The sequence below is a fragment of the Mirounga angustirostris genome, unplaced genomic scaffold (assembly GCF_029215605.1).
Source record: "Mirounga angustirostris isolate CCGP_5_RB_7025 unplaced genomic scaffold, mMirAng1.0.hap1 SCAF_15, whole genome shotgun sequence".
Taxonomy (NCBI): domain Eukaryota; kingdom Metazoa; phylum Chordata; class Mammalia; order Carnivora; family Phocidae; genus Mirounga; species Mirounga angustirostris.
The window spans coordinates 53,249,012-53,276,616 of NW_026991723.1; the positions used below are offsets into that span (position 1 = coordinate 53,249,012).

The window sequence follows — 27,605 nt, forward strand, 5'->3', positions numbered from 1 at the left end:
CAAAACTAGCGAAGAAGCACAGGCGAAATGTAAACCAAAGTCTTCTGTGTGCTGGTCCAGTACATTTCCTGCTTTACCACAGCCTCACTATAAAACGTTCTTTCACAACCAATCCGCTTGCATAGAGCATTACAGATAGTTCAAGTGAATTTTTAATTACATCTTTAAAAATGAATATATAAGCATGCCTCACTCTGCTAGAGAACTGAATAAAGACAATTATAAATCAAATTTCTATGAAGAGAATCCTCTTTCCCCATCGCATCTTATTACAGGAACACAATTTAACTTGACATCTATTGATAAGTAAAATCAAAATGTAGAATCTTATATTTTTATAGTGCTTTAACCTCTAAGGGTACTATGTAAATTCAAGTCTCTGCATTAGACTAATTCACTCTGTTATTAATTCTTTCAATTTTCACCCAGTTCATAGAAGTATCTAAAACTCCAAATTAAAAATATGATGCAATTTAGCTCCTTTTCTTTAGCTTTTGTCAAAGCTAATATAAGAAAAAACAGGCTCAATTCATAACTTTGCATCTTATATTCGGTGCTCCATCTGGAAAATACATTGTATCTATTTTCTATAGAAATCAAAAATCTAGTAAGTATGTATAAATCAATCCCATCTCATTGGCCATGTAAGTGTAATATTCTGTCTAATATAACCTGAAATCAGAAAGTATACATTTCAATTTTTTGAGAAGAACTTTAAACTTCAGTTTTATTTTGAACTTCATAATTTAAAGATACAATAAAACAGAATCCTTAAAAAAATTTTTTCTTTGCTAAAGAGCAGTTGGTATTGAATCATAATCTAGTGATTGTTACCACAAGCAACAGATTAAAAAGTCATCAGACAGATGGCCAATCTAACTACAATAAAGTGCACAAAATATATGATTATAATAATTAAACATATTTTAATTGTTAGTAATTATTGTAAATTACTGAAGAAAGCTAATTATAACAAAATTTGAGTAAAATGACTTGTTTGTACCCATTTCTACTTGATAGCTTGGCAATAAAATGGATCCCCAAACATTCTTATGGTTCAAATAAAACTAACATACATTTTTAAAATAGTGTAAGGAGATTCAATGTTATATTTTTTACTTATTCCCAATGTTTTTCTGAAAATAACTCCTTTTTAGTTCATCTGATTAAAAAAAGTAGGAAGTACTGCTAGATAATTTAACGCAAAAAATGCTATCACTGAGGAGCTCAGTGGTTGAGCGTCAGGCTCTTGGTTTTCACTCAGGTCATGATCTCATGGGTCATGAGATCAAGCCTCAGAGTTGTGTCACCCTCATTGTAGGGCTCCATACTCAGAGGGGAATCTGTTTGAAGATTCTTTCCCTCTGTCCCTCCCCCCATGCACACACTCTCTCTATATAAAATAAAGAACTCTTTTTTTTTAAAATGCCATCACTGTAACTAGGCAGTTTATGCTAATCTTATACAATCTAAGCACAACAATAAAACCCAGATCAGTGTAGGGTAAGCAACAAGGACACTATAATCTGGAAAGCTATGTTTTTAAAAAATTATATTTGCCTTTGTTCAAAGTTTCTATATTAATATTTTCATATTAATTATGAAAAATTATACTAATTTTGAAATTATAAATAGCTTTTCAAGCATTCAAAAATGTGTGCTAATTAACTGATATGATATTGTCTCTAATTTTATTATTGTAGTTTTCTAAATATGCATAGGAATAAAGTTATTTACAGTGCTAGTCACAGAGGTTTCTTAGTCTTGGATGGATGAAGAGACTTAGTAAAAAGTAGGTCAATATCAAAGAGAAGAAGTTGTTATATGGTCTCTGAAACAAACAGTAGCTAATATTTGAGTACCAACTTGGAACAATTTGATCATCAAAAAGAATGACTCTAAATGATTGTAAACATCAATTGCATTAAAATCCATTAGTCCATGGTGAGAAAGAGGGAGATTCCACACATTTGCCATCAATAAGAATCAAAATGTCTGATATAATTTAAGCAAGACCCCCAATAAACAAGTAGAAATAAGATATACAATATTACTATAGTTGTTAAAATAAGTCTATTCAGTATGTTAGATAAGTTTAAATGTATTACTGCTATGACTGGGAGAAGAATTTGAAAGCATGTTGCATGGCTTAAGAATTTCTAATGTTATTCAGAAGGTTAGTCAAATGTATATTATTCATACATTTCATTTCCAAATAGATTATTAATAAAGAGGAATTTGATCTCTATTTTCAAAGTTTCTTATTCAATTTTAGTCATAATGCATAAATAGATGTTTTTATTATGACCGGTTTCGTTATTGTTTTGGTTGGTTGTTCTTGTAACAATGATTTTAAATAACCATTCCTGCTCACTTTCAACTTAGTTTTGTTGATCTCGGTGCTAATTATCATTATTACTCTCATCGTTTTCCATCTGGCAGGTCATCTTCAGGGTCTTAAAGCTGTATGAACTGCAAGAACACAAAAATATCCTAGGGATGTTTCATTGCCTAATTTCTCTACGTTGTTAACACCATCTTCAAGATGGCAGGACCCAAAAATCGGTAAGATAATACAATTATAATGCATGTTCCTCTGATGAGTACTTTATAGCACTTGCCAGGGGTCAGGCACTGTGCTTAGGATCCAGGGATATAAAGATGAGTAAGATTAAATAGTAGTAGTAAAAAATATTATGTCACAATTATGTTGTAAACAATCTTCCTTATGAACTCTATCACATCTGTTTTCTGTAGACTCTTCCAAGCTTTCTTACTACTGAGTTCATCTTTAATTCAGGATTATGTTACTATTTTCATCTAATTCAATTCTCCCACTAAAGTAGAAGCAACATTAATGTAAAATACACTGTGGTGTCTGTTGGGTAGGGAAGTGGTCACTTTTCTTGACTTAATTACCCATATATAATCTGTGATGAGGTTACCTGCATTCTCCAACCTTTACCCAACTGTAGGATCCATGTTATATATTGTACTAGTAACATTTATACATGGGTTCTCAAATATATACATTATATGAATGCTGCATAAAGGTTTCAGTATTATGACTTGAATTAGATATCATTATCATATTTGCATCCAGTTCATTTATACCTGGTTTTAGGGCTGTGTCTATAGTTTCTAAAAATGCTATCGATCTGCTAATAAATATGAAGGGAAATTTGAAGATGGCTTGTAGGATAAATTTTGTATTTTTCTAGAAGTATAGTGCAAAAAGAAGCATTCTGAAAATCTAAAACCTGCATTTGTATTCTTCACATTATCTTTTTACAATAATCTCCATTATTACAATGGAGATTCATTTCTACAGAAGTAATGTTGGTCCCAAAGTACAATAGAAGTAATATAGAAAAACAACTGGGGCGCCTGGGTGGCTCAGTCGGTTAAGCGACTGCCTTCGGCTCAGGTCATGATCCTGCAGTCCCGGGGTCGAGTCCCGCATCGGGCTCCCTGCTCAGCGGGGAGTCTGCTTCTCCCTCTGACCCTCCTCCCTCGCGTGCTCTCTGTCTCTCATTCTCTCTCACAAATAAATGAATAAAATCTTTAAAAAAAAAAAAGAAAGAAAGAAAAACAACTGATCTTTTTACACATAGAGAAAAATATTTTTCTAATGAAATACTATTAACATTTTTCTCAAATGCTGGGAGGAAGAACAACTCACGGGTGATAGAACAGCTCACAAATGTCTTCTTTGCTCTGAAACTACATATTGTTAATCTGTCTCAATTCAGCTAAGCAGAGGTAAAACTGCTTTGATGCTGCTTTGATTTTCCACACCTCACAGACCTTCTCTGGTACAAAACCAGAAAATGTCATGAGCTTTAAGAAATTCCACCTATTTGGCTACATTCAGGGCATAGGCCTCTGGTTCTGCAGTTTGTTCACATCACAAAGGATGCTGGCTACAGGGATAAGTAAGGACTGAAATCCATTTCATGCTCCGCTCACCCAACTATCTGCCCTGTTGCAGGACTGACAGGCTCTGGAGCATCTTAGAGGAAGGTGCACCTCTTTGTAATTTCTGCTCAGTGATGGTCACTTTTTGCCACTCATCTGTCAAGAGGATGCACCTTTTAGTCATTCTCACAAGGCACTCTACATGGTAACATAGACTAGCCTTTACATATATAAAATTGGAATCACCTGACTCCTTTCTTGCCCTCACTCTTCACATCCAAACACACTAACATCTCTTTCTTACCCTTCTACCACTGCCTTTGTTTAGGACTTCAGCTCCTCTCACCTGGAATGCTCTGACTGCCTTTGAATTGAATGGTCTTTCCTCCAGGCTCTCTGTGTACTCAGAATCTGGTTCATATCCCTACAGCCTGCTTACCACCCCACCTGAAACCTGATCATTCCACCCACCTCCATCGTCGACACTCAGTCCCCTCACACTTGGTGTGAACCAGAATGTAACATACCCTCTCAGCTTTCAGGATCTTTCTCCCTTGTCTCCACTGCCTGGCATCCTCTGCTCCTTCACTTCTACTCTGCCTAGCTTATTGATTTTCAAGTCTCAGCTCAAACACCACCTCTTTATGATAGCCTTCCTGCCTCCCTGTCTTGGAAGAGATGCTACTCCTTTGTGATTTACAAAACCTTGTAGGTGCCCCTGTTGTTGCACTGACCACACAGATTTGCAAAACTCTATTATCTCATATGCGGTATTGAGTTGCTTGAGGAAAGGGATTCTTATCCTCTGTTATAATCCCATTACCTAGAATAGCACTGCCACATTCTAAGGATAATGAATAAGTTACTCATTTGGAAAAAATATGCAAGAATTATGGGGCTGAAAAGAAAACATTAACAATCATCAAACTAAACCCTCAATTATAGATAAAAAAAAAAAATTACTCTTAGTTGTTATTTCCAGATACAGATTTCTCAAATCCAGGAAGTCTGGCCAATCAGCAAAAAAATTCAAAGACTTAAAAAGTGCCAGATGTAGAGCCATAGTTACATGCCACTGAAATTAGTGTCCAAAATGCTTTCAACATTATTTTAAAATAACACTCTTCTAATTATAAAAGTAGTAGGTTATTATTGTAAAAAATTCAGAAAATATACAAAAGATTAAATAATTAAATACAAAATAGCTGAATTATCATCACCCAGACATAACTATCATTAATATTTTATTATGTAAACTTCTTATCTTTCTTTAATATCAAGACAATGATATTAAACAAAATGTGTATCTATATATACATATACCACTTTACTGAACGGGCTAGATTCAGTCGAGTATAAAGAAGGAAACAGCTCTGTTCTGTCTTCATTTGTCTTTCAAACCTCCTGTCCTTGAAAAATATCTTAGGCCAACCCCAAAACTTTCCGGATCCTTTGAGGTATTAATAATCAGTGTAGTTCTTATGTACAAAACTTCATTTTGTAATTCAGTTTAAAGCTGCTTTTTTCCTCCCCTAGTTCATGTCTGTCACAGTCTTAGAAATCTGCATAGGGCTGGGAAGAGGGGGGAGTTGAGGGGGAAGGCTCACATCTTCACTACTTTATCTTACTCTTCCACTCTTCCTTTGCCCCTCACTGTGTTGTCTTTGACCTCTCTTAAGTTGGAGAGATGGGCAGGTGAAGAGAAGAAAAAGGTGGCAAAGGTCACATTCAATAATGACATAGCAGATCCCCCAAATACTGGCTCTTTCTTTCGAGAGCTTCTGTGGGACTCTGAGGTCAACTCTCCTCCACAACTCACTCCAAGGTTGCTGACGACCTTCCTCTGCAATGCTCACTGGGATGAGCCATGGCCCTACAGCTGACTGCTTATGCACCACCCCACTCCACTGCCATGGTCCACTGCATGTAGACTTATGGCGTCTTCTCATCCTGGCATTGACTCATCTTGGGTATCCAGTTGCTTCCTCAAGCAACTAAGAAATGACTCATCTTAGATACCTAAGATGGATCCTCTGTAGTCCACCAGAACCAGGATCTCCTTCCCATCCTCAATGGAAGAAGTGCAACCTACTTTCACTGCAGCTTTCTCTCTTTGCTCTGCTGTCCCAGACAGCCTCAGCCAGACTTTGGTCTTTAACTTTTTCATGGAAAGATATCAAGCAACAGTCTCTACACTCTCCAAGGAATAAAAGTCAAATTTTCCCAGCATCAACCTCCCCCACAGCAAATCGGCTCTCATCACAAGGTAGCAAGAGGTTCCTGAGTGGTTTTGCAACATCTTTAGAAGATTGTAAGATGTGAGTGTCTCCTCTGAAACTTCAAATCTCTCCTGAGCAATTCTGTGCATCCTTTATTCAGATTTCCTGCACAGAACATGGAACAAAACTACAGTATAATATCATTAAGAGGATACTGACATTGAAACCATCCACCGCTAATATTCAAATTTTCCCGGTATTCCTTTCACTTATTTTTGAATGTATACATTTTTAGTTCTATACAATGTCATACCATGAGTAAGTTCATGTATCTACCATGACCGTCCACATTCAGAACAGCTCCAATACCACAGAATGTTGTACTGCCTTTTTATAACCACACTTACCTCCAATCTTACCTCCAAACCTGGCAACCACTGATCTGTTTTCCATTTCTACAATTTTGTCATTTTAAAAATATTTTGCAAATGGAGCCATACAGTATATAACCTTTTGAAAGTGGCAGTTTTGATTCAGCATAATTCCCTGAAGATTCATATTAATTGTTACATATATCTCTAGATCATGCCTTTGTATTACCGAATTGCATTCTATGTTATGAATACCACAGTTTAAAATTTCACCTGCTGAGGAACATCTGATTATTTTCTGTTTGGGGTTATCATGGGTAAAATTGCTATGACCATGTGTGTACTAATTTTTGTATGAATATATGTTTTCATTTCTCTGTGATAAATGCCCAAGAATGCAATTTCTGGGTAGTATAATAGAGACATGTTTAGTTTTATAAGAAAATGCCCAACTGTCTTCAAGACTGGCTATTCTACTTTACATTCCCACCAGCAAAGTGTGAGTGATCCAATTTCTCAGCCATTTCACATTATTTTACATAGTCTGATGGTTTTGTACCAATACTTCATTGAGTTTTATATTTTCATATCTCTAATGGCTAATGATGTTGAACATCTTTTCATGTGTGTTTCTGTCATCTATAGATACTTGGTGAAATGTTCTTTCATATCTTTTGTTCATTTTCTAATTGGATTATTTATATTGTTACTGTTCAGCTTTGAGAAATCTTTATATATTCTAGATATTAGTCCTTTGTCAGATATATGCCCTGTAAATATTTTCTCCTAGTCTGTCACTGCCTTTTTCATCCTTCACATGGGCTTTGGCAGAGCAGAAGATTAATTTTGATAAGGTTCAATATCAATCTTCCTTTTTTTATGGATTGTACTTCTGGTATCAAATCTAAGAACTCTTTGCCTAGCTCTAAGTTTGAGGATTTTTCTCATGTTTGCTGTTGTTGTTTTTTTTAAGTTACATAGTTTTATGTTCTACATTTAAGTCAGCTACTCCATTTGTGTTAACTTTTATGAAGGTGTTAGGTTTAGCTCAAAGTTCATATTTTGGTTATGGATATTCAATTGTTCTAGCACATATAGAACTTTTTTAGTACATTATTCAGAGCTTTTATTTACTGAGTGCTCACATTTGGACTTAGTCAAAGAAAAGTGGATTTATCTTTAGGTCACTGTCCACATTAAGGTGATTATCACCAATAACTGTGGCAATTACACCAGGCTTAAATAACTCAGAAGGTTAAGGGAAAGCACAAAAAAGTGTCCCTATTGAAACAAAATAATCTAGGGCACCTGGGTGGCTCAGTTGGTTGAGCGTCTGTCTTCAGCTCTCGTCATGATCCCAGGGTCCTGGGATGGAGCCCTGTGTCGTCGGGCTCCCTGCTCAGCAAGAAGCCTGCTTCTCCCCCTCCTTCCTCACTTCTCTCACTTCACTCACTGTCTCTGTCTCTCTCGAATAAATAAATAAAATATTTAAAAAAACACAAAACAATCTAGAAAAATAATAGCAAAATTATTTAATTAATTAGTAATCGTTAATCTTTGCTTAATTACTATTTAGGAAAATTTGTTAAGGGCAATGCTGAAATATTTATAAAGTTTCACATGGAAAAAATACTTTGCTCATATTAAACTTCAATTACTATCAAAACAGCTAAGTCTGATCCCAATACTCTCTATGGTATTAAAGATACAAGATTCAGTCACAGGCAAATATTCAAGAGAACATCCACTTCTTTGCAGCTCTCTGCCATAAAATCATAAATTGAGCTTCTCCTGATGCTGCAGATGTCCTCACCTCAACAATAATGTATACCTAGGTAAGTTTCTAATGCCCTAAGCCATTACTGTATGTAGTAAGTTAACTCCTCTTCTCTGCATCTAGCATGGTACTAGTTGCCCACTATCCTTGGGAATTGGGAGATTTTATAAAATAAAATCTCACAAATCATTTCTATGTGCTCCAGTTTAGATGAGAAAACTCAGTTAAGGAACATGGGGGAAGATAGCTGATACTTTGTACCCTTGGGATATATTGTGGTTCAATCTTTTCTTCTTTAATGGTCCTAACCACCCTCTGCAAGACACACTCGCAAATGGCACTGAGTTATCAAACTATGTTGGCTCTTGGGACGTTCGTGTATCTTGTGACTAACTCCTTCCAATCAGGGAAATGTTTTCTAGCTTCAATTACATATGGTTTCTACCTACCTAATTTCTTATTTTTTTTTTAAAGATTTTATTTATTTATGAGAGAGAGAGAGAGAGAGAGCATGAGAAGGGAGAGGGTCAGAGGGAGAAGCAGACTCCCTGCTGAGCGGGGAGCCCGATGCGGGACTCAATCCCGGGACTCCAGGATCATGACCTGAGCCGAAGGCAGTGGCTTAACCAACTGAGCCACCCAGGCGCCCCCTACCTAATTTCATAAAAAGTTGATTTTACACTATTTTCCCCTTGTTCTCATACTTATTTGACTGATAAGCAACCTCCTTCCTGTTACATTTCTTATGTTTCAGGAGGTGTCTACAATATCATGGTATTCTTTTGATTCTTCAGAATATCATCTTCTTCAGACATTATATTTAATATATACACAATTTGAGGTTTTTTAAGGTATAAACAGATACTAAAATTAACAAATAAAAAGTCATGGCTTCCTCTTACCACTTTGGAAAACTGTTGCTGTGATGGAAGAGTCTCCTTAACGCCACCATTATGTTGATACAAAACCTTTCCCAGGTATTAAACAAAGATTGAACACTCTTAAGTGTGCTAGGACTCAAGCATGCAAAAGAAATCTATGATGTCTTTGCCCTAAAGAAGCCCATGGTCTAATTTGAGATAAAAGATTAACCCAAATTAACTAATTAAAAAGCAATACAAAGGCTATGAAAGTGTAGACAGGTAATTGAGGTCTAATGCCTAATATGCAGAAAATTTTCTAGATGGCAGAAAACAAATGCCGGATTTTCTGAGCTGGGGCAGACAAGACTTTGAAAGAAGATGCCACAAGTACTAGAAAATACGTCAGGACCAATTGATGTGGTCATTGGCTATTACAATGAAACCTTTTACACACTTGCTCATTATTATTCCAGGTTGGGTAATTCACTCTTTTACCCACTACCAGGAGCTATGAGGCATACTCAGCTGCAATCGGTAATACAAATACCTTTCTTTCTTCCTTTCTTTTTTCCTGCCTCTAAATCCATTTAACCTCACTTCCACTGTTTAAATAGATGCCCTGGGGCACCTGGGTGGCTGAGTCTGTTAAGTCTCCCACTCTTGATTTTGGCTCAGGTCAAGATCTCAGGGTCATGATCTCTGGGTTGTGGGATCGAGCCCCGAGTCAGGCTCTGTGCTCAGCAAGGAGTCAGCTTGTCCCTCTCCTGCCCCTCCCCTCTGCTTGAGTTTGTTCTCTCTCTCTCACTCAAATAAATACATAAAATCTTTAAAATGAATAAATAGATGCCCCAAAAGCTTAGAGTGAAGACTGAAGTGATGGAATCTTATAAGGCTACCAGATGATGGCAGTGTCCAGTTCTAACATTAAATCATGTGTACATAAAATACGTCACACTCTACAAACACTGCAAAGAAACATCTGGTGCTCAGAAATGTATAGTTTAAATTGCTAGCATTCTCTTGAAAACAAAAACTTAAAATTGTATAATTATCAGCCATACAATAACCCAGCCTTGACTAGAGTATGAAAATGTTCTTTCTTAATCTACCCCAAATCTTACAACTCAAACTCATCAGCTATTAATTAGATCATCCCCAAAAAGAAGAGCCAACAGTCCAAAAATATTTTGTATGAAAATTTCTACTTCTCTTCATCAATCTGGTTTAGATCTTTAAAGTGTGATAATATATTTGTCACATGAAAGACTGTGCAAAAGATAATGAGAATAACAGATAAAATAATATTTAGAAAGTTATAATGGTACTTAAACACTAGAACTGTTGCTTATTTGAGGTTTGCTCACTAAAATGATTTAATGTTTCATTTCAGGGTAGCAAAATGCAGCATCTCCTATCATGGTTTCATTAAGTTTAAATTTTATAGTGAGCACTGGATAATGCTATTAATGTATAATATGCATTATGCATTTGTAGAGTACCACAAATGTCTCTCCCTCCTCAAACTCAAGAGTGTTTCATATTACTTATAACATAAGTAATCAGTCTGAAAGATTGATTCACTAACTGTTTTAGCCAGAACAATCTTTTGGAATAAGTGGGCAGTGACTGACAGCAGAAGTTTTAGTACAGGTACTCCTAAAATGGCAAGACTAAATACATTTTGCTTAAGTTTCTTCAGTAAATTCCACTTAGCAACACCTGCAGAAACACCAAATAGCTTTAATGACCAGTGAGTGAATTTACACTATTTACGCATAGCATCATATTGATTTTAACAACAAAAAAATAACTTGCCAGAGCTTCCCATAAATCATTTTGTGATTCAGGGATGCCATGACTGCAGTTGCAGGCAAATGTATTTTTAATTCAATTTATGAATGGTCTAAAAGTACTGAATAACACATACCACATTCTAACAATCTTCTGGAACATACCCTGCAACAATGGTCTTAGGAAGGATGTAAAATCAGACATTTTCTATGTGGGTTTCAGTTAGACCCAAAAGCCAAAATACAAATAATAGTTGACAAGTACTCTCATGTTTTTAATGGAAGTGCTAGATCATCTATGTTAAACTTGCAAAGGAAACTCTCAAAAGCCGATTGTGGATCAATGTCCCTTGAAGTTTAAGTGGTCAAAAAGACTGAAAACCAAGTAGAAGAATTTTTTTTTTTTTTGAGTTATTGTTGCACTATAAATACCACCACCATCTTCTCACCTCAAACCTTGAATAAGCTTCAAGGAAACCACTTCAAAAGCTTGAAATATATACACTGATGCCTAAGGGACACAATAGTTAATGTCTGATATGTGTCTTAGAATACTGTTCTAAGACCACTGTTGTGGGGTATGTTCCAGAGGATTACTGGAGCACAGTTTGTGTCATCTCATATTTTTTAAGCCATTCATAAATTGAATGAAAAATGAAAGGCTATGCTCCCAAACTGGCAAACTACAGAGAGGTGCTAGCTACACTTTCCCAGGAGATACAAGATTATGTAAATGTTTCCAGAAGACCAGAGGTGGGCAACTTTGAAGAAAAAGCTTGTTTAGAGACATTTCAAATCCAATCCAAGAAGAATGCATAGAGAGATAGAGTCATCCCAATAGAAGAAATGGATTTCCAGATTTCCAGGAACTAGGAGAGAAATATTATGCATTTGGCCAAAAGGAAATGCATTTCTTGCATCATAGGAAATGTAGCCAAATAGTCCCATTCCCTCTGAGAAAGCCACATGTCATTCTGTTTTCATAGGTTAGGTTATGCTATGGTAACAAACAACCCAGTAATTTTAGTAGATTAAAATCACAAAGACTAGTTTCTTGCTCATGCTGGTTGTTGTGTGTCAGTGGTGGGCAAACACTGGCTCTTTTCACTGAAGTTTTACTAGTTCTGGTTGACCAAACAGCCACCATTCTCTAAAGTTCCTGACTGCAGTGTCAGAAGGAAAAAAATCACTGGAAACTCTCACACCAGCTTAGCCTATCAATGACACTTGTCACTTCTGCTCACAACTCCTTGGTCAGATGGCTTCACCCAACCACAGAAAGGCAGGAAGTTCAATACTACCATGTGCTCAGGAGGCACAGAGATTTTTGATGAGTAACATTAATGTCTACCACACTATCCTAAGGTAAAACGAGGAGTCCACCAAGCCCTGAGGAAGCTTATTGGAAGTTACGCTGACAACAAATAAATCCGACCTCACCTTGACCTCTTCTACTTTTCGGAGATTCAACCCTATAGGAGCCAGAGGCAGCCTACTTGAACAGGACAGAAAACGTGGGAGTCAGATAGGGAAACACAGGAGAGGCTGACCAAGGTCCCCTTTTTCTTATGACAAATGGACAGTATAAAGCTAGCCGCAGCTAAGGTAGGGAAAAACTTTATCACTAAAACAATTTAGGACTTCCTTTTTTTTAAAAACCAACTTTTTTCTAGCTTTATTGAGGTATGATTGACAAATAAATATTGTATATATTTACATTGTACAACATGATTATTTTATGGTGTGCAAAGTGATGTTTTTTTAAGTATAATTAGCATACAATGTTATATTAGTTTGAGGTGTATAACATATTGATTTGGCAAATTTATACATTACTCAGTGCTGACCACAATAAATGTAGTCACCACCTGTCACCATACAATGTTATTTTAATATTATTGATTATATTCCCTATGCTGTACTTTTCATCTCTGAGACTTACTTATTTTATAACTGGAAGTCTGTACCTCTTAATCCCCTTTATCTATTTTGCCCATCCCCCTACTCACATCTCCTCTGGCAACCCTGTCCTCTATATTTAAGAGGATAGAGGTTTTTTTTGTTTTTTTGTTTGTTCAGGATTTCCTTATTAAATGAATAGATTATAATGGAAATGAGAACATAATTAGAAGTGATTACAGAACATTTTACTTTCTAATAGTAAATTAATAAGATGAGACCTGAGATTTTATTCATGAGCAAGAAAAGGATTAGCCCCATTGAGCAGGTTTAAATGGAGTAGTAGAGGTAAAAGGGATAAACACTCATTTGCCTAAATAAGGAACATGCATGAAAAAAAGTTTGTGCTAGGTGAATGCATTTTCAGTGAATGGTAAGGTCAAAAAGAATGTAAGTGAGGAAAAAAAACACTTCAAATTGAATCCAAATAAAAACAAAACTTTCCAAATACCTTTAGAAAATCAGAGAGAAAAATATCACATATAACCAAAACAATCTTAGAAGCATTAAGATAAAAAGCTATTACAGAAATGGGAAAAAAGTTTAGAAATCAGGCTAATCTACCCTAGAGTTTTCTCTGAAACATGAAACCAAAATTAAAGCTAAAAATGTTATGAGAATCTGACTTAAGTCAAAAATACCTAGGAAAATGCTCTATCACAGCAAAATGAATGGCAGAAAATCCAATTAGACTCTGTATCATTGGCCAAATAGGAATGCTGGGCAGAGACAAAAAACATAATTTATTTCCAACAAACTAGATTTAGGCATAGGGCAATAACCTCTTATACTATCAGAACACATTAATAGTGGATCTCCCAGAAGCGAACTACTTTTAAATCAGTAACTATTTGCTCTTTGAATTTTTTGTCAGTGATCTAGAAAGTATCAAATAAGAAAATAGGAGAAGACAAGATACAAGTGTTTGAAGAGGTCAAATACTCAAAAAAAAAAAAAAGTAAAATACAGATTATTTTATGTAAATTGGTTGTAATTTGAAGAGAGGGTAAACACTGGTGCTTATTAGGTGCCAGAAGAGTTTTTTCAACAGTCTTCCATCCAAGTGTAAATGACCACATGAACGTTATCAAGTGATCCATCTATATAACCAGTGTTTAAACTGCAATTGTCTGACCTGTATTGGTACCTTTGCTTCATAATCTATTAGATAAAATTGATACGATATGAAAATTTGATGAAATTATTTTACAGAAAGGCAATAAAAATCCAATAGAAAGAAATGAATTTCAAGTTGATTCATTTTGGTTTTGCTTTTCTGTATAAATCATCCATTTTGTTTCTAAAAGTGATAAACATTAATGCATTTGAGATTATTTTACCAGTGGCTTTTAAATATATATTTAATTCAAGAATGACTTCATTTGTATAGGTACTGAGTATACAAGTTTATTTTCACTCATTATTTATTCTATTGCCATAACCTCAACATAAGATGTGTGGGGCAGAAAAGTGTTATTACACCTATTTTCCATTAGGAAATTAATACTTCATGAGATTAAGAGATTGCTTGAGGTCCAACAATTAGCAGGCAATGGCAGAATCAGGATTTGAAACCAAATCTTTAAACTTTTAATCATTGTACACTATCTCCTTTACCAATTGGGAACAGTATTATGATGGTTTGGGATATAATTTAAAACTATTATGTTCCAAAAGTCACATTTCAATTCATTCTAAAAAAATATTTAATAAAAACTGTATTCTAAATTATTAAAAAAAAACAGAGACAAATAAGCTATAATTTTTACCTTCAAGGACCACATGGTCTGGAAAGAAACACAGAACAGCAAAAAAAGAAATAATGTATTTTTAAAAACACATATAATAACAAAGCTTGTAAAAGTAGAAAGATTGCATTTGTCTGGGGCTTCTGGAATAGTTTATTGAGAATATGATATTTTAGGCTAGTTTTCAAAGGATGAATAGGACCCTGCCTGTATATTCTGGAAAAGGCTATTTCAGTGGGGGGTTCCCAATGTGCAAAGCCATGCATATATGAAAAATTGAACAGTTTTATCAGTAAGTACTAGATTATTTTACATTTAAATACTGTTTCCAACATCTCAAAACTTAGTATGAATTATTAATTAAATTCATTAGCACTTTATTCTTATAAAGCAATTAGTAAACTTGATCTCTCTATATTTTCTTCTCTCTCAAAGACAGCTAAATGGTAAGATGGGTGATTATCCCCCCAAATGCAAATAACTTCTCCATATTTTGCTACCTCTACTAGAGATAAAATATCTGATTATCATCCATATTCTAAAGCTATAATTTTAAATAACTAATTTCTATTGAATCAAACTGCACATCCTCCCTTGAACTTTACATTAACATAATCATTGAACTTTCTTTTCTGATGAGCTTTGTTCCTCACATCCCTCTCTCTATAAAATCCACGGTTGGTGTTCCTATAGATGGACAAACAGGAGCAGAAGCTCCAGGTCCAACACAACAGTTATCCAACATACCTCTACTCAACTGTCACTGAGACCAAAGTATTTTGCTAAGCTACAGATGCACCTATAATAACATGCAGAATTCATTTCGTTTCATATTTCACATTAATTTTATCAGCCTCATTCACACATATTTTCAAGTATAATGAATAACAAAATAATTCATTTTTTATGTTGATTTTAGTTTCTCTGCCAAAGACACACTACATTTTTGTTGAAAGTTTATGTAGTACCCAGCAAGATTCCAGAATACTGAACCAACCATAAATGCTTTCTTCTTAACTTTGGCATCTACAAAATAAGATCATTACCATATGAATATATTCTAGAATGCTCTTCTGTAATCTCAGTCAAAAAGTTCTTTAGCAAAAAAAGGGCAAACAGAGTGCCATCAATCTAGTTTAGTTACCTAGAATGAGTTTTTATGGAAAACAATAAAAAATGTCAATTCAAGCCATGTACAGAAACACAAAAGAATATGCTACAGGCTCTACTGCTTAAAGAGATGTTAGACAATTACTTGGAGGAGATATGTTGGGTAGCAGGTTTCTACGACAGGGACGAGTAAATGGATTAGATGGTTAAGTCTCCTCACAGGAAAGATGCAAGGGAGGAGCATCTGTGATGTGTTTATCTGCTAGTACCCTCTTAACCCATACAGGCTGGCTCTTTTGCATTCGCAGCTGCCCCAACCCTGACACAAAAATAAGCTCTGTTTCCCCCCTGTACTAGGGATTCAATTGCATCAGTGTTACTAAGACTTGTGTGACTTTGCTGAAGATTTTGAGATCACAGGAAGCAGTACCATTGCACAAGGTATAACACTGTCTTTTTTAAAATTCCCATTTGACATCTATCTTTTCAAGTTTTTTCTGGTGCCTGACTACTTAATCCTCCTGCCTCTTACCCACACAGTACTGAGTCTCACTCTTCTCTCATTTCTTGTGCAACATAGTTTCCTACTTTGTGAAAGGGAACCCCAGGAAGCACTTTCATTTTGTAAATTACGTTATTTCTGTAACACTGAATCTTATGATGTGAATATTTTACTTTCCTAATTAGAAAAAAATACTTAAAATTACATATGAAGAAAAAAGACATCAATTAAATTAACTAAAAGAATAGCATATGCTTTGAGGAACTGTGAATCCCTAGCATTTAAGATGATGCATTTATTTACAGTAGGTGCTCAATGAATATTGATAATATGAAAATTATTCCAAGTGAGAGATTCATGTAACAACACAGGGGAAGCTAGTGTGATAGGAAAGTAGAGTATGTATGTTCTTTCTTAAACAGTGGATTGGCAAGTTACTGGACATAAAAAGAAATACAGTGAGGTAGGAAAGAATGATTTGAATTAGTTTATTACAAAGTTCTCTACTGAGTGCTCACTAGGTACCAGATACCCTTGGAAAAATCTTCCCACCCCTCTCCTAACCCTCGGGGGTAAATCCATGCCATTCTATTTAGTTTCTTTTATGCCTATAACATAGGCATATTTCTCATTACATATTCCATTTGTTTCGGTTTCATATTAGTTCTTTCCCACATTAGCCTGTAAATATCTCAAAGGGAAGGATTATAATCTGCCCCTTCCCACAGATAATATATACCCAGGGCCCTACCCAGTGCTTAATACATAGGAGATATAATAATAAATACCTGTTGAATATATCAATCAATCTACCATAGACTAAGTATTGTTCTACAACTACATTGTTCTTAATCTCTACTGCAGACTTTACTATCATGGTATCGAAAGAACCGCAACACTCCATTTACCTTCTTACTAAATCAGCAACATAGAATTCATTGTATGAGTATTCCAAAGTTTATTTAACAATATTCCCATGGAATGTCTGGAGGTTTTTTTGGTCTTTGTTTTTGGGTTTTGTTTTTTTTTTCCAGTTCTTCAGTAAGGAAGTGTTAAGCATGGCTTGCTTCTTCCTTTGCAATCTGCCTGCCTTTTTGAGTCTTTTTCTTGCCTTGATTGGTTAGAAATCCCAATATAACATTGAGGAAAAGTGATGAGAACAGACATTCCTGCCTTGCTTCTGAGATTAGAAGAAAGACAGTTCGTCTTTCACCGTTTTTTAAAAGATTTATTTATTTATTCTATTAGAAGGGGGGGATCAGGAGGGGGGAGAGAGAATCCTAAGCAGACCTCACACTGAGCACAGAGCCCCAGGCGGGACTCCATCCCCTGACCCTGAGATCATGACCTGAGCCAAGACTAAGAGTCAGACACTTAACCAACTGTGCCACCCAGGTGCCTGGGTCTTTTACCATTAAATATCATATCAGCTATAGGCTTATTGCAGATGTTCTAGATCAAGCTGAGGAAACTCTCTTATATACCTAGAATATTTGCTAACAGTTTTTATCAAGAATATATGTTGTATTTTCTCAAATATTTTTGTTGCATCTAATGAGATGACCACATAGTTTTTCTTTTTTACTCTGTTAATATGGTGAACTATACAGATTGATTTTCTAATGTTTAACTACCATTGCATTTTTGGGATGAACCCAACTTGGTCATGACGTATTATCTTTTTATGTATTGTGGATTTATATATGCTAAACTTTTATTAATACTGTTTACATTATGTTCATGAAGAATATTGGTCTGGACTTTTTTTTTTTTTTAAAGATTTTATTTATTTGACAGAGAGAGATACAGCGAGAGAGGGAACCCAAGCAGGGGGAGTGGGAGAGGGAGAAGCAGGCTCCCCGCTGAGCAGGGAGCCAGATGCGGGGCCCGATCCCAGGACCCTGGGAAGGCAGACGCTTAACGACTGAGCCACCCAGGCGCCCCAAGGACTTTTGATTTTTATGATGCCTTTTCATGGTATTGGTATCAGGGCAATGCTGGTGTCACAGGATAAGACAGCAAGTGTTCCCTTCTTCACAATTTCCTGGAAGAGATTATGTAGATTTAGTATTATTTCTTCCTTAAATGCTCAGAGATTTTTATTAGTGAAGTCATCTCACTAATAAATCCCAGCATACCTGGGTTTACTTTGTGGGAAGACTTTGGAGTATTGTTTTGTTGAGTTGTGGGTATTCGTACAGCTGTATTGAGATATAATTTATTTACCACAAAATGTACTCATTTTATATAAAAAATTCAATGACATTTAGTAAAGATACAAATTTGTAAAACCATCACCACAATCCAATTATGGAACAGGTGGCTCACCCCGAAAGGTTCCTTGTGCCTATTTGCAGTCACTTATCATCCCCACTTCCAGTGCCTGACAAACACTAATCTACTTTTGAATTCTATAAATTTGCTTTTCTGGACATTTTGTATAAATGGAAGCACACAATATGTGGTCTTTTGTGTATGGCTTCCTTCATTTGGCATAATGTTTTTGAGTTTTTACTCATGTTATGGCATACATAAGTATTTCATTCCATTTTATTGAATATTATTCTGTGGTATGGATATACCTTATTTTTGTTTATCCACTCATCAGCTGATCTGGTGCAGGACGGTCTTAACTACAAATACAATTCTTTAAAAGATAGGTAGCTATGGGGCGCCTGGGTGGCTCAGTCGTTAAGTGTCTGCCTTCGGCTCAGGTCATGATCCCAGGGTCCTGGGATAGAGCCCTGCATCAGGCTCCTTGCTCAGCAGGAAGCCTGCTTCTCCCTCTCCCACTCATCCTGCTTGTGTTCCCTCTCTCGCTGTCTCTCTCTCTGTCAAATAAATAAATAAAATCTTTTTAAAAAAAAAAGATACCCCTTCGGATCCCTACATTTGGATCTGTACCTCTGAAACAAACAATGCAATATATGTTAAGAAAAAAAAAAAAGAAGAAGATAGCAGGAGGGAAAGAATGAAGGGAGGGAGATCGGAGGGGGAGACGAACCATGAGAGACTATGGACTCTGAAAAACAAACTGAGGGTTCTAGAGGGGAGGGGGGTGGGAGGATGGGTTAGCCTGGTGATGGGTATTAAAGAGGGCACACTCTGCATGGAGCACTGGGTGTTATACACAAACAATGAATCATGGAACACTACATCAAAACTAATGATGTAATGTATGGTGATTAACATAACAATAATTTTTTTTTTTTAAAAGACAGGTAGCTATTTAGGTTATATATTTTTCTTGTGTATATGTAATAGATCTTTATAGATTTGTGAGAGCATTCTCCTGAAGATAAATTCCTAGAAGAGGAACCATGAAGCCAATTATTATTAACATTTGCAACATAACAGATATTAAATAATAATTATTTACATTTCACTCCAAAGGGGTTGAACCAGTTTACAATATCTCCAATGATATATATGAATATCTACCCTCCCAGTCCATTTCCAACATAGAAAATCTATCATTGTTTACATCTTTGTCCCAACTCATCACCAAGACTATCTCACTATTGTGTAAATTTGCATTGCGTCGATTATTAAGTTATATATTTATTGCTCATTTAAATTCTACTGACACTCAGATCAATTTCCTCCCCTCTATGAGTTCGCCCCAGGCCACCTTATCCTATCCTGAATTGCCTAGTTATACAACTCCTGTATTGTTATCTATTGTGAACAATAGATACTTAACAAGAATTTTCTGAATCAGTTGATAGATGGTTCTTTGTTAGCTTATCATCCACGTTTTGCCTTCTCTCTTTAACAAGATCACAAGATTCTTAAGAACAAAGGACAATTCACATACATCATTAAACCCTGAATATCATACAGAAAATCACTTTAATATCAATAAATATTGGAGCGTTAACTGATGCAAATTTAACTAACTGAGGTCAAAGGTAGGGTTTTTCAATACCTGCGGTAAAATTAAAGGCAAACCATAAAGAAAAACCATTTGCAATCCATAATCACAGGCTTAACCAATGGGTGACAGTCAAGGACATACCTACACAAGAACGAAGAACTGCTTTTAGCAGGAGATCGATCGATCTATAATGCATATATTATATACAATATATATTATTACATATAATATAGACTATATTTTCTAATATATCTAAAATATTGGGCACTTGGGTGGCTCAACAGGTTAAGTGTCTGCCTTTGGCTCAGGTCATGATCCCAGGGTCCTGGCCACACATGCCAAGAGCTTTCACAATGTTCTTGAACAGTCAGGCCAGGCAGGGAGCAAAGCTGGAGGCAAAAATGTGTCAGGTGGCCCCATCACCAGCAGATCCTGCTCTCCCCTGCCTTCTGAACACAGAGAAGAACAAAGGAACTGCTCTCCTTGGGGAATTTAAGTTAGAGGTTTGGAGAGCACCGTCCATGAAAAGCACTAAATATTGGGACTTGGGCCTTACTGGTTCTTCTGCTTTGGAGATTTGGAGGGGCAAAGAATGCTCAGGTCCAGGTGCATGGACAGGATGACAGGAGGAGCCTTGGCCTTAGCATATAGGCTTGAAGTACACGGCAGTACCACTAGGGAAAGTGCCAGCAAGATGAGATAGTTGGGGGCACCTGGATGGCTCAGTTGGTTGGGCATCTACCTTGGTCTCAGGTCGTGATCCCGGGGTCCTGGGATCCAGCCCTGTGTCAGGCTCCCTGCTCAGTGAGGAGCCTGCTTCTTTTTCTCCCTTGTCTGCCGCTCCCCCTGCTTGAGCTCTCTCTCTTTAATAAATAAATAAAGTCTTAAAAAAATAAAATAAAATACTAATACAGAATATATTACAACAGATATAATATATATGCTATATTATATATAATAGAATAAAAGCACAGTATATATGAAGTACAGTATACAAAGTATATTTATTTATAGAGAGAGACAGAATGAGAGAGGGGAAAGAGAGAAATATAGAAAAGGCCAATAAAAAGTAGTTGAGAAAATAAAGGCTCCTTACCTTTGACAAATGAAGCCCAACGTTTCAAAATCAACATTTATCACAAGGCACTGTTGTTGGCTCCCCTGGTACACCAGGAGCAATACAGTTTTTATGCTAATTATTTCCCTTCATGCTGGCTACTAGATAGATATCTTGCAGCTAACCATAGTTACATTATAATAGAATGAGATTGTATGAAGACACAAAATCCTCTTATGCAGTCCAATTTAGAATCCATTTCAAAAACTCTCTAGTGTTATAGCTAGAAACTGAAATGTGCTGGGAATCTTAGATTTTTGCATATATTTCTGTTACACTGAAATTTGGTTAAGAGTTTTGTAAAAACAATTCTTTTTTTATCGGCAATTTGATAATATGTTATATCTTCAACAAAAAATATATTTTTTAGACTAGCTTCCTAGGTTTACATTTAGGTTTACTAATATTATTTGAGAAAATATACTTGTAGTTTATATTAACAATGAAACTAAAATTCTAGGGAAGGACATGGTATCTGTCTTATCCTTGCACCCAGTAAAGATAGGCTGTTCTTAATATTAACCAGTGAATACATTTAAAAAAGCAACAAAATTTATTCTAGTCTCAAATCCTAGCAGGCCTCATTTATCAAAAGAGCACATAATTATTTCAATGGGGCTTTTAAAATTAATGTCAGTGAGTCATTTAATATCTATCATTTACTTTCTTACTAATTCACCTGATGAAAATAACCTATAAATAATATAATTAGGATTTAATAAAATAGGACAAATGGACTATCAGCATTCCTGAGAAAATTGCATTGTGAAAACTAAGATATTGTATTAGTTGTGTCCAACTTCACAAATTAAACCACTGAATCAACCTTTCAAAGCCAAATATTTTTAAAGTATTCATACAAAATGGGTAACTGACCTGTCAATAATGAAATCAATGACAATTGCTACTTGCATTCCATTTAGTATACACAAAAAGAAAAATGTAGAAAGCTTTTAAAGGGAGGGAAGGGGAGGGAAGTCCATTTAAACTTTATTATTCAAAAATAGTTTATTATTCTTTTTTCTTTTTTTATTGTCACAGTGCTTTAAAAGCAGCTCAAATGCTCAGATTGACTTTTATGTCTCTCACAGTAAGCATAACATAATTTGTGCCATATTAATAACTTTGAGAAAATCATTTCACATACATACATATTAATTTAAAATTTTCACTCATGACACTTAATAGCTCACTCCCCACCCCCCACCCCAGGGAAAAACAACAACTCTCATCAAAGGCATTTCAAAATCCATGCTTCATTACGGAAGTTTTACAGATATTCTTTAAATATATTTCATGTACTTTTCTATCAAGTGTTTCAATGCCTGATATATACTTGGGACCTGAAAGGTTTTTTTATTGTTTTTATTTTTGTTTTTTCAAAGCTTAAAGCTAGGTGTGGTCAAGTTTTAAATACAAGAAGAAAGTGTGTAGGTATTAATTTTCCCCATTTTACAGAATTTATAGAAAAGGAAGAGAGCTTTTCAAAAGTGGCACCAACAGTGATAAGAGAGAAGGAGAATTCAAGTCTTCTAAAACCAAATCCAGTGATTTTTCTACTTCTTCATGCTGCCTCCTGGTGGCACTGAATTTAGTGTCTCTTGGGAGATTTCTGGACACTAGATTTTCTCTTTGAGGACATTTAAAAACCAGTTAGCAACTTTAAAAAACAGTTACATTTACTAAAGACTTAGATGGAGTAAAGGGTTTCCTAAAATGAATTACTAATTTCTTAACAGGTATACATTGACAAGTGTAACTCAACTATTTGCTTAATATGAACATTTCAGATTTGGTTACATTGGCCATTATGCACATGGAGAAAGTATTAACTACGTGGAAATAAGTCACTCAAAGCACAATGCACCATATTTCAAGGCAGTCCATGTACCTCCAGTGACTACTAACCATGCTTGTGGAGAAACAAGAAGCTGCAACTAGACACAAGAAGCACCCACAAGTAAGAGATAACCATCAGCTGATGACTTGTATTCCCTAAAGAATCAACCCCATGTTTTAGCAGGCTTCTTCTATATAAAATTTAAAATTAAACATAACAGTCAATATTTTAAAATTATCTCCCATTTAAAAATAAATTATGGACCAATAATTGTAAAATTACTATAAATTGGCATGGATGTCCTTCTGGAGGAAATATTTAACCAAAAGAAAGAGAGAAAATGACACAATGAAAGAAAGAAGGGAGGGGGGAGGGAAAAAGGGAGAAAGGAAAGGGAGGGAGGGAGGGAGGGAGGGAGGGAGGGAGGAAGGGAGGGAGGGAGGAAGGAAGGAAAATAAAGAATAGAAAAAGATTCTTTTTTTTAATTTTTAAAAGGTTGCTGAAAGAAGAAAGAGATAAATGCGGTTAGACTGAGTAAACCTTTTGCTTCCTATTTAAGCTGTCTCTCCTATCCTCCTTTCATTTCCTCATGAAACATCTTTTTTTAAGCTCAATTGATTTTCTTTCAGGAAATATGATCTTTTATGATTAGATACTTCTTAAAGTTCTTTACACTGAAGTAACCCCCAAACCATAAAGGTAAAAGTCTTGGTGACACTGTTCCTCATCAAAAATGGTGAACCCATAGGTTAAGGGTTATGACAAAGAGGGAAACATTCATGTAAATTCAGAAAACTTTTTTTTTTTTTTTAAGCTTGCATCCTGCCTTGTAGATAAACTGCAACCAAATTGGAGAATCAGTAACTAGCAAGCCCTTTCTTTTGCATATAGTGACCTCCTCTCTTTGTACTACAGGAAAACATTTCCACCTAGAGTCCTTTCACAGAATATCTAGAAACCAAATGAAATCAACCATAATGACTACCAGAGCCAGATAATAATCAGTTTTTAATTGAAGCATCAAGCCAATTAATTTGTGACAACATCCTATCACTGCTTATTCTAGACATGAAGTTTCAGAGGACTCAAAACAGTTTTGAGGTCCATGGCATCCAGGGAACATTTCACTGTTTAGTCTCTTAAAATCACATTTATCAGAGAGAGAAAAAAAAATCTTTAGGGTCCTAAAACTGAATTTGAGGTTACAAACCAGCCTCACTAGTTTGATTCTATTAATTGTCAAGAAACACATTTGTTATGCATCTTATACACAGATTGCTAATACTAGTAGATCTTCCTTTGGCTTCAGAGGTCTCTTTCAGAATGAAAGCTGAGCCCTTATTATGTATTTGTCTTGGTTAATTCAACTCAACAAATAAATAATTTGTGTCTATACATACAGATAACTATATTTAGATTAGTAACTATTATTTTGTCACAAAATTTCTACAACAGTTTAAGAACATAAGCCATCCTTTTTGAGATTTCAACAAGATATTTATTCTTGTCTCCTACACAGAGCTCTATCCAATGTAATACATTTAATGACAAACTTTATATAAATCTTCCTTGACATCATGCTATGTGTTATTCTGGAATGAAAAACATCAGTAAATTGGCCTGCTCCCATTTCCACTAAATTATACTTGTTATATAATATTAACTCACATATTTACCTTGATCAAAAATTATAGATGTCCTACACATACATGATAACCAAACCACTTCAGTCGTCATCAATAGGCAACCCCTTCCATTTAAATTCTTAGGGTGAAATACCTGACAGTACCTCACAAAACATTTTAGTTTTCAGCAGGAAGTGCTTCATTTCTTTTCTGCCTCACACTCTAACTGTATTGGAAGTAATGCAAGCTACAGGATGATGATGGTAGTAACTAAAGAACATCCCCTTCTTTTAAAATGCTAACCACTGCTTCATCTTTGAAAAAATATTTTGCACTTTCGGTATGTGGCCCAATATTTCACAAATGCTGGATCTCAGCTTTTATTCAGTATTCCTAGGATATTCCATGCCCCATCATATTTTCTGTCTTCCTTCACTGTTATTCTGCAGGTTTAATATCACAAGTCATGTTTGTTAAGATCTTGCCACCTTTAGAAGACTGATATTGCATTACTGAGTGTAAAATGACCACATATGGTATGCACAAACACAACGCAGCACAATGAAAATTACATACATTTCCTGCTGCCTGACAGACACGGTGTAATCACGCCAAGTACACACAATACCCACTCTTTTTTTTTCTTGTGGCCTAGACACAATCATCAAACATACTCTATGCCCACCGTGCCCAAGGCAATATCTAGCAGAAATGATTTTTGTTGGTGGCTTGAGCAAAGATCATGTCAAAGAGAGTGTGAAATGTGAAATGAATCAGACTTCATCAAAAAATCTTTAACTCCAAGGCTATTTCCCAGCACCCCCCCCCCCAAAACACACACACACACACACACACAAGCTTAACTTCACCCTCCTTCCTCCCCTTCTATTCTGGCCTTGACTTCCCTCTCATTCTTATCTCTCTCCCTACAAGTCTTTCAGCAGCTTTGCTCTGTTCTCAGAGCCAATCCCTTGGGGAAAGAAATCAGTAAAATGCTAGATGGTGAGACCTCATCATCAGGTGAAAAGGACAGGGGAGGAAAAGAAGAGGGTGTGGTACTCTTTTCTTCACCACACCCCACCCCTGGAGTCGCGCACTCTAGTCCACTGCGGCTCAGGGGAGCACAGCGGGTCCCCTCGCTCACCTCGGAGCAGCCCGGCCCCAAAACCAGCCACCCGGCACTCTCTGCAGAAAACTTCCCTTAAAGCAGGCAAATATTCAGGAGGGAAGGATGAAATTAGCGATTAGTTCGAACACACATTCCACGGAGCTCCACGGAACAAGACTGAAAGGCGCCTTTGGGTATGGACCCTACAGACCCGCACCCTCCACTCCCTCCCACCTTGGGTGTTTGGCTGAGGAGGTACGGAGAACCGCGGGCCGAGAGTGGAGAAAGAGAACATTACCTCCCGGGACTGCCCTCAGGGTGCGGGCCAGGATCGCATTCCCCAAGTGGCTCCGACTCAGGGCACAGCTTTACGGAGCTCAGCCCGGATTCGGACCCGCGTCCCCCGCAGCTCTGCGCTCAGGCTGGAGGCGCACCGGGACTCCGGCTCACATCCCCCGCCCAAGCCGAGCTCGCTTCCCCCTGCCGCGCCGGCTCCGCCACCCCGCGGGCACGCTCGCACCCCGCGCTCGCCCCTCCGCCTCCCGGCGCCCCCACACCCACCCGCTCCGCGGCGCCCGCTGGGAGCCTCTAGCGGAGGCGAAGGGAACCGCAGCAGACCCTCGGCGCCTGGGCTCCGACGCCCGCTGCACGAAGCCAGCCAGGCGGCGGCGTGGGCTTCGCGTGCCCGGCAATCCGCCGGCCGGATGCCGCCGCCCCCACTTGCCCACCTGCGCCAGGCTCACCTGCCACCGCGTCCTAGCGGCGTTCGCCAATGCCCAGAGCGCTCTGTGGCAACCAGGGGAAGGGGCTGCGGTGCTAGCGGGGTTAAAAAAAAAAAAAAATCTCGCCAGAAACACACACATGAATCCACGCTATAAATCAGCCCGGACAGAAGACCCAGCTCGATACCTATTTCCAATAGGTTCCAAAAAGTGTGAGGTCAGGACATCAGAACACTCCCTTCGGTTGCTGCCTCCCACCTGGGCACCGTGGCACCGGCTACTCCCTGACTTGTCCGCTCCAAGCCATTGGCGCGAGCTGAGCAATCTCGTGGTGACGCCCGGAGAGATCATCCTAACTTAGCTTTACCCCACATCCCAGCCCCAACATCTTTTTTAAGTTATTCCTCCTGGCAGCGGTTTTGCTGCCTCTTACCTTGAGACGCTGTTAATTCTCGTTCATGTCCTTAAAATCCAAAGCCAAGGATGCGTTGCACACAAGTCCAAGCTTTTCCTTGACACCCCCTGCCTCGGCTCTGCCGGCTTTTCCTTCCAAAGGGATCAGGAGGTGATGGCGGTCTAAAAGCCCTCGCACTGGAGGCGCCTCTAAATCTTCACGCCCGTGCAAACGGAGACGGGGACAACCTTCCTGGCACCCGGAAGCCTCCCAGCCCCTGCTCGGTCAACTTGGCTTTCTATTTAATTTTCTTCTTTAACCCTACAGGCCCATCAGTCAGTCAGTTCCCGGCATCAGGCAGGGAAGAAGCTCCTATTCTCAGTCGTGGCCGCTCCTCTCTTCCTCTAGATAAAAACCCCTCCCCCTTTCCTCCCCTGAATTTGGAAAATCTTCTACCTTCTGCTCGGATTTAGGTGGGGACAAGGCTGAGAGGTGCTGGAAGAAGAGCCACTCCAAGGCACAGAATCAGAAATCCATCTCCCTGGGCAGCCCTTGGCGAAGGTGTCTGCTCTGAGGAAACTTTGAGGGGAGGCAGTGGCTGCCGAGCAGGGCTGGGCGGGCGGCCGGCGGCCGGCGGCGAGCGCCAGGTGAGGAGGCTGCGAAGA

General features: G+C 37.3%; 1 long non-coding RNA gene across 1 annotated transcript in view; it reads right to left on the reverse strand.

The window, feature by feature from the left end:
* Positions 1-27,405, reverse strand: part of LOC135362734 (uncharacterized) — a 910,668-nt gene extending 883,263 nt beyond the window's left edge. Inside the window, exon 1 of the long non-coding RNA XR_010407811.1 lies at positions 26,980-27,405. This is a non-coding gene — a long non-coding RNA (uncharacterized LOC135362734). The remainder of the gene's footprint in view (positions 1-26,979) is intronic.
* Between the last annotated feature and the right edge of the window lie 200 nt (positions 27,406-27,605).